Raw genomic sequence first — 11,845 nt, 5'->3', positions numbered from 1 at the left:
TATTTCTTAGGGGCAAAAATGACTTGGTTTTAGAATTGACTAAATGTGAAGGAAGTTTGATTTATATACAGGAAGTAGAGAGAAGGGGGAATATATATATTTGGATTTTTAAAAATCTAAGGCAAAGGAAAGGGGGCACTAATAGTAATTGACCCTTTTGTCAACTTAGGCTTTTGTTTGAGGGAAGAGAGAGGGTAGTCCACGTAATATTCATAGTTTGGTTTTTAAACAAGAATGTCACTTGGAGTAACAGCTGATTAAAGGTGTGTATATGACTTCCTTAATGTACCAAATCAGCTGTAATACATAAGCTACATTTTTTTAACTTTTCCAAATTGCTGCATAAAAAAAAAAGTTTATATATTACTTTATAAAGTAGTTGCCTTTACCTTAGTTTCTTTTTTTAAAAAAGATTTTTAGAGAGGGAGGGACAGAGAGAGAAACATCGATAGAGCAGAACATCGATTGGCTGCCTCCTATACACCCCGCATTGGGGACCGAGCCTGCAACCCAGGCATGTGCCCTGACCGGGAATCAACCAGGTGCACGGACGACACCGGAGCCACACTGGCCAGGGCTGCTGCGTTTTTTGAAATTTGACTGACTGAGATGTTCCTGTGGAAAAGTGATTCATAGCTTGAAGTCGGCTTGGAACGTTGACCAAACATGAGTAAAACGGAAGTGTGTTGAATAGCTGGTAAAGGAAAGCCAGAATGACTGCATGTTGAAAAGCCATCTCTCTGTGCACATGCTGGTTCTGCAGCTGGGTTTAGCTTTTCTGTTCTGACTCTGCTTCGTTCTTGTGAACTGACGAGTGTGCAGAGCCTGGTTATGGGGTGGTACTGTGGAATTGCATTTCTGAGGTAAACCGGACTTTGCTGGATACCACACTGGCCTGCCCAACTATGATTGTTTTGGTTGGTTGGTTTCCTGTTCCTACATCTTTTTCCCCAAAATATGGTTTATCAATGAAGAGAAGTCCCAACACCTTCTGGGTAAAATGTAGCCCTATACAACTGTGTCTGTTCTGAGAACTGATACTAATATTGTATAAATTTCAGATTTTCATAGTCATGCTACTGGTTGAATTATGAGTTGGGACTATTCAGGTCATGAGTTTAATATGATTACCTTTGCTCATAAAAGTAAATTTATAAGTCTTAACATAGCTAAACAAAATTGAGAATGCCCCTTTAATAAATTTTAGTTTGCTTCTTTTTGAAAAGGACTAAACTTGCAAAAACATTTTTAGTTAGTTTACTTTAGCTGGGTTATATGTTAGCATATGGCCCATCTCCTACTGGGGAGAAGTTCTTGATTCCGAAGAGTGTTAAAATGGAAATAGACGATCCTGGGCAGGTGAAGTAAACCATGCATGACAATCAGGGCTTGGATGTTGATATTTGATATATTAGTTTAAGACCACACACATTTTATCAAGACAACTAGGAGACTTCCTATGCTTTTGAAAATAAAATACTACATTTTTGTCTTATAGGCCCTGATCATTTTTATTTAATTTCCTTAAGGTGTGTTTTTATTAGTCTATCTACGTGTGTATTAGAATGTTGGCCAACTGCTACTGTTTTAAAATACTGCCTTTGAGCATTTTCAGGAAAATAATGGGATTGGGATATCTGTCAAAATCCACATTTAGTTTATTAAAACCAAGCACCTATTTTTAAAAATGGATGACCGTTCCCAGGTTGCTTTGCTACTTCTATGTCTTTGGCTGTGTCAGTCTCCCTCTGGTCGAATGTAAGCTCCATGGGGGCAGGGACTTCTTTTTGCTAACTATGCAAACCCTAGGCCTCACATGAACAGTACTTGGCACATGGTAGATGTTCAGTAAGTGCTGAGTGCATGAATGTAATTGAGGCAGTAAAGGTACCCATGTAGTCTCCCTTGGAAAACAAGAGCACCACTTGGTGTTCTATCTGAGTAGAACTTGATTGGAGTCAACTGGGTGCTTGCTGAAATGCAGATTCTGAGGCTGCACAGTTGTGGTTGAAGGTAATCTGAAATTTCATTAGCAGGGGTTCCTTTTTTCCTCTTCTCGCTCTTGTCGGGCAGAAAATCCTGTTGATCATGGTCACACATTTTCCAGAAAAACTAGTTTTTGGAGTTCATGATCTCTGTGATTGCTACTCAATATAGTTTGTCAAGCATCTTTCAAAGGGTATCTGGGCGCACCACGTGGGAAACGTAGCTGCCCCTGCATAGCACTCTTCAAGAGTGTGGGTGATACTGGACCGTGGTGCTGGCTAGTTTGGGGAGGGTTAATTTTTAGGAAGAGGGGCTACCAGCAAGGCACAATTGGGTTCCTGGACAGGCAGCATCTGAGTATAACAGCTTGGAACTAGCCATGGGAAGTGACAGTTAAGACTCTTGAAGTGGCATTTATACTTACAGCACATAGACATCTCAGGTCTGTGTGTTTCAGCATCTTTGCTAACTGGTTAGAACAGAAGGCAATGTCTTGTTTAAGTGAGAATAAGAATAGAAGGACATTTCTTAAGTGACAGTAAGACAACTTACAAAAGACTTGTAGCAGCAGATAGTTTGAACTGTTGATCTTCCACGGTATGGTACCCCCATGTGGGCGCACAATTTAAATAGTGTGTTATTTCAAGTGTACTTTGCTTTCTGTGAAGAAGGGTAAATGTTTACTGAAGGCCTTATATTTCTATGCTCTTAGTTTGGCTGGATCTTAAGTGTGCCCTGAATCTAGTTGTGCTGTCAAATGCAAAAGTTTTCAATTCACATTAATGTATCTGGAAATTACTTGCATTTACTCTCAAGTATTTATAACCGTATTCAAATCTATTATCTCTTTCCAGCAAATGCTTACTAGTAATTTTGACATTAAGTCTGGTGATGATTTTATTAGACTTACTAGACTGCAAAAGCAGAAACAACAAAATCATGTCACTTTGTAGATCTTGTCTTCACCTGCTCCCTATTCTTACCCAAGTCTGAACTACCACCTTTCATCCGAACGAACTACTGCAGTCGCTTCTACCTGGTCTGTGGAGTTTAGAACATGACCCAGAAAATGACACACGTGCACAGCTCTGAATGTCCACAAAGTGGACGCATTCGTGTCGTGGCACCAAGACTGGGAAACAGGACCTTGCTGGCAAAGACCTTCATGCTCTTTTCTAGTCTAATCTCCGCTCTTTCTCTGAGATAATCACCTTTTGGTGATTTCTATGACCATAGATTAGTTTGCTTATTTTTTAACATATATAAATGTGGAGTTCAGGAGTATACTATATATTTTTATCCAAAAGAGAAAAGATAACCAGAAAATAGTGTTGACGAGGCTATGGAGAAATTAGAACTCTTATGTACTGTTGGTGGGATTGTTAAATGGTGCTACTGTTACGAAAGACAATATGGAAGTTCTTAAAAGAATTAAGAACAGAATCACCATATGATTCAGCAGTTGCACTTCTGGGTGCATACAAAAGAACTGAAGGCAGATATATGAAGAGACCCATACCCATATTTATAGCAGCATTACAATAGCCAAGAGGTAGAAGCAACTCAAATGTCCATTGACAGATAAACTAAATGTATATGCATACAATAGATTATTATTCAGCCTTTAAAGGAAGGAAATTCTGACACGCTACAACTTGGATGAACCTTGAAGACATTAAGCAACGTGAAATAAGCCAGTCACAGACAAAGGCCCGTGCGGTTCCACTTCCACAAGGTACCTACAGCAGTCAAATTTCTAAGAAAGTAGAGTAGAGGTTGTCAGGGGCTGGGGGAGGTGGAAAGAGGATTGTTTAATGGGCACAGTTTTAGATTTGCAAGATGAAAATGTTCTGGAGATCTGTATCACAACAATGTGAATACGTAACCCTACTGAACTGTACACTTAAATACGGCGAAGATGGCCCTGCCAGCGGGGCTCGGTTGGGCTTCATCCCCTGCCTGGAGAGGTTACTGGTGCAATTCTTTCTTTGATTCCCATCAAGGCACATGCCCAGGTTGCAGACTTGGTCCCTAGTAGGGGGCATGCAGGAGGCAGTCTGTTTCTCTCTTCTCCCTCTCTCAAATATAAATTACTTTAAAAAAATTTTAATGGCGAAGATGGTCAATTTTCTGTTGTGTATTTTCAGCACAGTGAAGAATATCATCTTTAACGTATACATCACATTGGAAATGAACAGGAGAATCACTACTGCTTGGGCCTAGATACTATTCCTTTCAGGTGTCACCCCTCTCCAAATTCTTTTCCCTGACAGAGTCTCCATGTAAATGTACTCAGCTTCCCTTTGGTTGGGTGCTGTTCTTAGATACCTTTCCTTCTGAGAAACAACACTCTTCCACATCTTTCTTTGCCTCATCAAGTGTCCAGTTTATGTGATGGGACTTAGTTACTTAAGACAGTAGGTGAGTTACGATCTCAGCTAGTCGTCAGCCTATAAGTGGGTTTCCAGTTGACTCATTGCCTTACGGTGATTTTAATCCAGCATATATATATATATTTTGGTAATAAAGGTTAACCTTTATTTTTATTATTAGTGATGGAAAATGGCAAAGGCCAATTTTGATGACCATATTAATTTGCTTGGGCTGCCACAACAAAATGCCACAGACTGGGTGGCTCAGACACTTCTCCAAAGTGGCAAAGACACTTCGTATGACCAAGAGACATATGAAAAAATGCTCAAAGTCACTCACTGATCACCAGAGAGATGCAAATTAAAACGACAATGAGGTATCACTTCACACTTGTTAGAATGGCTATCATCAACAAATCAATAAATGATAAGTGTTGGTGAGGATGTGGAGAAAAGGGAATCCTAGTATACTGCTGGTGGGAATGCAGACTGGTGCAGCCATTATGGAGCCTGGCTGATGTAGTTCAGTGGTTGAGCATTAACCCAGGAACCAAGAGGTCACAGGTTCAATTCCTGGGCAGGGCACATGCCTGGGTTGCAGGCTCGATCCCCAGTAGGGGGCAGCCGGTTGATGATGTTTCTCATCTCATCGATGTTTCTATCTCTATCTTTCTCCCTTCCTCTCTAAAAATTAACAAAAACATATAAAACAAAACAAAACAGTTTCCTCAAAAAATTAAATATGGAACTGCCTTTTGACTCAGTGATCCCTGGGTCAAACATCTAAATAGAAATAGAAATATATCCTAAGAAACCGGAAATACAAATCAGAAAGAATGTATATGCCCCTATGTTCATGGCAGCACACTTTACAATAGCTAAGATCTGGAAACAGCCCAAGTGCCCATCAGTAGATGAGTGGATAGAAAAGCTGTGGTACAGTTACACCATGGAATACTATGCAGCAGTAAAAAAGAAGGATCTCTTATCCTTTGAGACAGCATGGAGGGACCTGGAGAGTCTCATGCTAAGTGAAATAAGCCAGTCAGAGAAAGACGAGTATCACATGATCTCACTCATATGTGGAATCTAATGAGCAAAATAAACTGATGAACAAAATAGATCCAGAGACACAGAAGCATGGAACAGACTGAGGAATCTTAGAGGGAAGGCAGGGGAGGGTGGGCGGGTGGGAAGCGATCAACCAAAGAACTTGCATGCATATATGCATAACCCATGGACACAGACAATAGGGTGGTGAAGGCCTGGGGTGGGGGTGAGGCGGGCTAGAAGGGGACAAAGGGGGGAAAAGGGACATATGTACTACTTTCAGCAATAAAGATGTAATTTTAAAAAAATGGCTGCCTTCTCACCACATCCTCACAGTCTCCTCTGTGCATGCACAACCCTGGTGTCTCTAATCTGGCATTTTTAATCTAAAGGCCTACAAATATTAGACACGAAGAAAGAAGGCAGATCAGCAACACCAGGAGATTCTACAAGCCTGCGAAATGTAGCAGGTTATAGTCTTTGTTCCTCAACGGTCACATATCCATTTAGCCTATAAAGTTAAGAATTGTAGGTTTGCACTTGGAGCATTTACTGCCATTTATGTTAAGGGTGAAAAAACTTTCTGGTGACCCTGATTGACAAAGGTTGAGGGGAGTGGTGGCTGAGAACAGCTGGAAAGACTGAGGTTGAAGATAGTGCCTGGCAACAGATTTTGCCTGAATCTATAAATCCCTTCAGAATATGGACTGGATCCAAAAGAGCCCTTGATAGCCTATTAGGCAAATGTGTGGGATTGATGTTACTAAGGGAAGTCTCTTGGCATTTATGCCTGGAAGCATATGACAGGAAGTACTGTTAATGGATCCTCCTGTCTTCATCAGCAGAGATCATCTGATGGTCCTGATAACCAGAAATTCCTTTTTAGGGAAACATCTTTGGACTTCAAACTTTGGATCTGACGATGGCCAGGTCTCTGGAATGAATGCCTACTCCTGAGAGATGTAAGTTGTACAGACTGTCTCTCAAATGCATTTGTCCAGCTGCTGTGCCAGCAACCTTCACGGCTTTTCAGCTTGCTTGCAAACTCATTTAAATATGTGTATGTATATATGCATACACATGCCGGCACATAGGTTTATTCATATGTGTATGCACATGTTTTTTACTATAAGTATCTTCAAAATCTGAGTTATGGCTTTGTACATTATTTTAGCTTTTTTTTATTCCTTTACGGTGCAAAACTTTGCATGTAATATTCCTTTAACACCTGAAAAAAATATCAAACTTGTGAGCTGAGCTAAAGTACATTTTCTGAGAATTTGGTCAATGTATATCTAGGACAGTGATGGCGAACCTATGACACGCGTGTCAGCACTGACACGCGTAGCCATTTCTGATGACACGCAGCCGCTGAGGCGGCCACATGCCGAGGATGAAACATTTGCTGCTCCTGAGGATGAAACATTTGCGAAATAATGTTTTTCCCTCAAAGTGACACACTACCCGAGTTATGCTCAGTTTTTTGGCGAAGTTTGACACACCGAGCTCAAAAGGCTGCCCATCACTGAATTCTAGGAAATAGAGACTTAGGAAAGTCTCCATCTGGCTAAAATTCAAGCAAGAATGGAATGCTTTGCAGTCCCTGCATTTTTGTCAGATGATTTTTAAAAATATGTTTACTATCCTTTTTCACATATTTTCTACAACCACATGTAAAAACAGGTATAAAATAGCTTTTAGGTGCGATGTGATGGCTGAGTAGAAGGTAGTTGGAAATCAGAAAAGGGAACATTTTGATAAATGATCTCTCTTTTCAATATTGCTTTCTATTTCTCAGTTGGGTTTTATGATTTTGAGAAGCATTTTAGAGTTTTAGAGGTTAGTTTATAAGCATAGATGAATAACCATTAGACTTTTAATAAAAACCATTAAATTTTTATCATTTTAAATATCAATTAGAAACATGATTTAAATTTTTAATTGAATTCTGTCTTATACAGTTGATTAGTTCACAAAATATCTGTTCTTTTTAATAAATGGTGATGAAAATTTGTAAGTATTATATGATGGTCATAAGTTTTAGTAACGTAACCTATTGCTTTTATAAAGTGAACCTTTTAATCATGCCAATTTTTTTATATTTAAAAAATGTGCAATGTGTGTTTGTCTTAAAAACTAGTCATCTGTAATCCTCTTCCCAAATGCTGGCTCTTCTGAAGTCATTTTTGGGTGGGTTTATAAGCCACACCAGTGAAGGGCCCAGCTGTTTTAGAGCGGTGTCTCAAATCCGCCCCCACCAGCATTTCACACTGTCTCTACCACCCACCTCATTCTGCCAACAGGTTTTGGCAGTTTCCAAAAACCAGGTAGGTCCACAAGACATTGTTCACTATTAGAAATATCCAAGGGACCATGACATTCCACTTGTCCGCTATTACCAATAATGCTGTGAACATTTGTGTAGAACTTTTAGCGTGGACATTCGTTTTCCTTCTCATGGGTACATATGTAGAAGTGGAATTTGAATTGTATGGTAATTCAATGTTTAACTTTTTGAGGAACTACCCAGCTATTTCCAAAGGGGCAGCACCATTTTACATTCCCAATTCACAGGTGATTCTACAAAGAGCCTCATCCAGGTGTAACTGACCGACAGTGAACTGCACGTATATAAAGCACACGATTTAAGTTCTGACCTATGTATTCACCTGTGACCTGTCACCGCAATCAAGATTAATGAACACATCCATCACCCCAAAACTTTCCTCATGCGCCTTTGAGACCCATCTTTCCCATCCCACCACACACCCTTGATCCCTGCTATCCCCAAGCAACGACTTTTACTTTCAGCCGTATATGGGTTAGTTTGCTTTTCTAGAATTTTACACAAATGGAATCATACAGTATGTATCCTTTTTTGTATGGCTCCCCCCCCCCCCCCCCCCACTGAGTGTAATTATTTTTAGATTTTTCCATATTGTTAAATATATCAATCAAACATTACTTTTTAAATTGGTTCGGTGGTACCACAATTTGCTTCTCCATTCAGCTGGGTTGTTTCCTGTTTAGGGATGTCACAAATAAAGATGCTATGAGCATTCATGGAGAAGTCTGTGCATCGGCCTACGCTTTCATTTTTCTTGGGTAAATACCTAGACGTGGAATGTTTGGGTTCTATGGTAGGTATATGCATGACTTCTAAAGAAACTTCCAAACTGCTTTCCAAAGTGGCTGTATCACTTTCTATTCCCACCAGCAGGGTGCTCTTGGTACGTTTCGTGGATATTGTCTACGTTTTGAGATTTCATGCTGGTGTAGGTCTGTCACTGTGCCCACTCGGCAAGCTCTTTCCGTCTGGAGATGTGCTTCTCAATCTGGGCGATTTTCTTGAATTATATCTTTGGTTTCCTCTCCACTGTTTTCTCTGTAATGTCTTTCTGGAACTCCTAATACTTGGACTGAATCTCTATTTCCTCTCTCTCCTATTTTACATTTCTAATTTTTAGAAGATTTTCTTGACTTCTTCTTCCAACTCCTTTTGACATGTTTTGTTCCCACTTTGTTTTCATATTCCAAGCTATGTTTCTTGTTTTATGGATGGGAGAGCTATTCTCTCTCTCTAATTATAGTTTTAAAAAAGATTTATTCTATTCTCTCTCGTCTTTCCCCTGAATTGTTACCATAGGTTTGTCGGGATCTCTCTCGTGTTGGAGGCATTCCTGACATGCCTGTGATCCTTGCATACCTCTCATATTTGAGAGGGAAGTGTCAACAGCTCTCAAAGCTGGAGGTGTGTGAAAAGGGCTGTGGACAGTGTATTTCTCTATGAGTAGGTAGGCGTGCTCACTTTGGGGAACCCTGAATGTTACCTATTGTATTTGGTTTTAATTATGTCACTGGAAAAGATACTAAAATCTTCCAGGACAACTGGCTGCTGGCCTTCTGGGCACAGGGAGGGGAAGAGGCTTTACCATTCCAGAGCAGACCCTCACTGCACTGTCCCAGGATAGCCCAGGGCCTCCCAGCTCAGCCAGTGGCCCCTAATCCACAACCTCTGCGCCTCCACATTTCCCACGAGACTTTCTGGCTTCCTGGGGTGGGTGGGAGGGCCCGTCTCCAGCCCTGGCCTGCCCTGTGCCTTTCAGTCCGAAGGTGAGCTGGCCTCTTCTCCCCAGCCCCCAGCTGCCTGCGTCTGGGTTGCAGCTCCTTCCTCTGACGAAGTCAGTTTGTGCTTTGCCGTCTGTGCTCAGCTTGGCTGAAACCTCTCTTCCATTATCGCCCCCTTTTCCATACCCCTGGTCCTGGTGGGTTTGTACCTTAGTATAAAATAGACCTTATTTTTCATGTCTTTTCTGTCACCTCAGTGTCGTCGCAGGACAGAGGGGGTAAGTATCCTCTTGATCATCAACTCGTTGTTGACTGTGTGTCAGGCACTCTTCAAGGTGCTGGTTCAAGGGGGAAGGAGGGTCACGGCTGACCGTGTGTCAGATAAGATGGCGGCAGAACTGACTCCCCAGGTGGGGGTCACTGTGACCTTGCAAGAGCAGTCCAGTGGGGGGTGGGGCTGGAAGTCAGACCAGAGGGAGTTGAGGAGAGTGGGAGGAGGGAAAGGGGAGACAGTGAGAGGGGACAACTCATCAACTCATTCGAGGCACTTTGCTGAAAAGTGCTTTGTGAAATAGGGCAAGAGAAAAGTCTTTTTAAAATTTTACTTATTGATTGAGAGAGGAAGGAAGCAAGCGAGAGAGAGAGAGAGAGAGAGAGAGAGAGAGAGAGAGAGAGAGAGAAACTTGTTGTTCCACTTATCTACACATTCATTGGTTGATTCTTATATGATCAAACCCACAACCTTGGCATATCAGGACGATGCTCTAACCAACGGAACTTCCAGGCCAGGGCCAGAGGAGCTTTGGTTTTGTTTTGAGATTGGATACATGCAAGTATGACCAAATGCTGATAGAATGGATCTGCCTTGCTTAGCAGGAATCGCCATATAATCTAAAAATACATGAAGGCCTCCCTTTTGGGGTGTATCGTCACGGATGCAGCGTGGCACAGGATGGAGTGCTATACCAGGAAGACCACCTGCCGACGACCCAGGAAACCGAGCACCAGGTCCTGGCCTGTCCTAGCTAACGCTACCTGGGCCCCCGGTTCCTGACCTGCAGCGTAGTAGGCTCACCTCGCAAGATCCCTGCGCTGGGATATGGCCTGAATGCGTGACTTGAAATACAAGGTGGGAACAGCAGTCATCTGCTTGCCTTTCCCAGGGGAAATGCAGAGATTAAAGAAAGCAAAACTGGTGTAGAAACGAGAGCTTAAATATTTATAGATTAAACCCAGCAGAGATTTTGACCAGTTTCCAACTACCGAATCCCCCGCTCCCGATTTAAAGGTATAAACACTGCAGAAATTTTGCCAAACAGGAAAATATAATGAAAATTAAACTCACCTATTATCCCATCATCTAGAGATAAAAATACACGCATGCCTCCTCGGAGATACTGTGGATTGGCTCCAGACCACTGCAATAAAGTGAGTATTGCAATAAAGTGAGTACTGCAATAAAGTGAGTCATAATCTTTTTGCTGGTAGAGGATCTTGCCTTCAATTTGTAAAAAATACAACTTCTGTGAGGCACCATAAAGCATAATAAAATGTATGCCTGTATTAGTAACAATTGGCATAGTTTTCTACTGTATTTAGTAACATTTGGCATAGTTTTTGACTGTATTTTCTCCTCTCCATGACAGAAAATTTTCTCTATATTTGTATCCTGCTTTTTTTCAATGAAAGCTTCATTATAAGTATGTTCCTACATCACCAAATATTCTTTACACAGTTCTTAAAACTGTTCAATATTCCATCTTAGGGATACTAGAGGCCCGGTGCACAAAATTCATGCGGGGGGGGGGGGGGTCCCCTCAGCCCAGCCTGCACCCTCTCCAATCTGGGACTCCTCGGGGGATGTCCAACTGCCAGGGATCGGGCCTAAACCGGCAGTTGGACATCCCTCTCACAATCCTAGACCGCTGGCTCCTAATCACTCACCTGCCTGCCTGCCTGGTCACCCCTAACTGCCCCCCTCCCCTGCAGGCCTGATCGCCCCTCACTGCCCCCCTGACAGCCTGGTTGCCCCTAACTGTCCCCTGCTGCTGGCCTGGTCACCCCCAACTGCACCGCCCCCCCCCCCCCCGCCAGCCTGGTTGCCCCTAACTGCCCCCCCTGCCAGCCTAATCACCCTCAACTGCCCCCCCTGCCGGCCTGGTTGCCCCCAACTGAACCCCCCCCCCCCCCCCACCGCCGGCCTGGTCGCCCCACGCAGCCTGCTTGTTCAGTCATTTGGGTGTCCCTTACTACCCCCCTTGCTGGCCCGGTCATAGGCATCCATCTTGTGAGGCATGAGGGTTAATTTGCATAATACCTCTTTATTATATAGGATACTACTGTAACTTCGTCATTCCATTAATGGGCAT

General features: G+C 42.3%; 1 long non-coding RNA gene across 1 annotated transcript in view; it reads right to left on the bottom strand.

Moving 5' to 3' along the window:
* Positions 1-11,845, bottom strand: part of LOC307112620 — a 35,531-nt gene that overhangs the window by 21,747 nt on the left and 1,939 nt on the right. The window contains exon 2 of the long non-coding RNA XR_013814726.1: positions 10,822-10,894. This is a non-coding gene — a long non-coding RNA (uncharacterized lncRNA). The remainder of the gene's footprint in view (positions 1-10,821; positions 10,895-11,845) is intronic.

This window comes from Cnephaeus nilssonii, assembly GCF_951640355.1.
Source record: "Cnephaeus nilssonii genome assembly, chromosome: 16".
Taxonomy (NCBI): domain Eukaryota; kingdom Metazoa; phylum Chordata; class Mammalia; order Chiroptera; family Vespertilionidae; genus Cnephaeus; species Cnephaeus nilssonii.
This window is presented reverse-complemented; position numbering and strand designations above follow the sequence as displayed.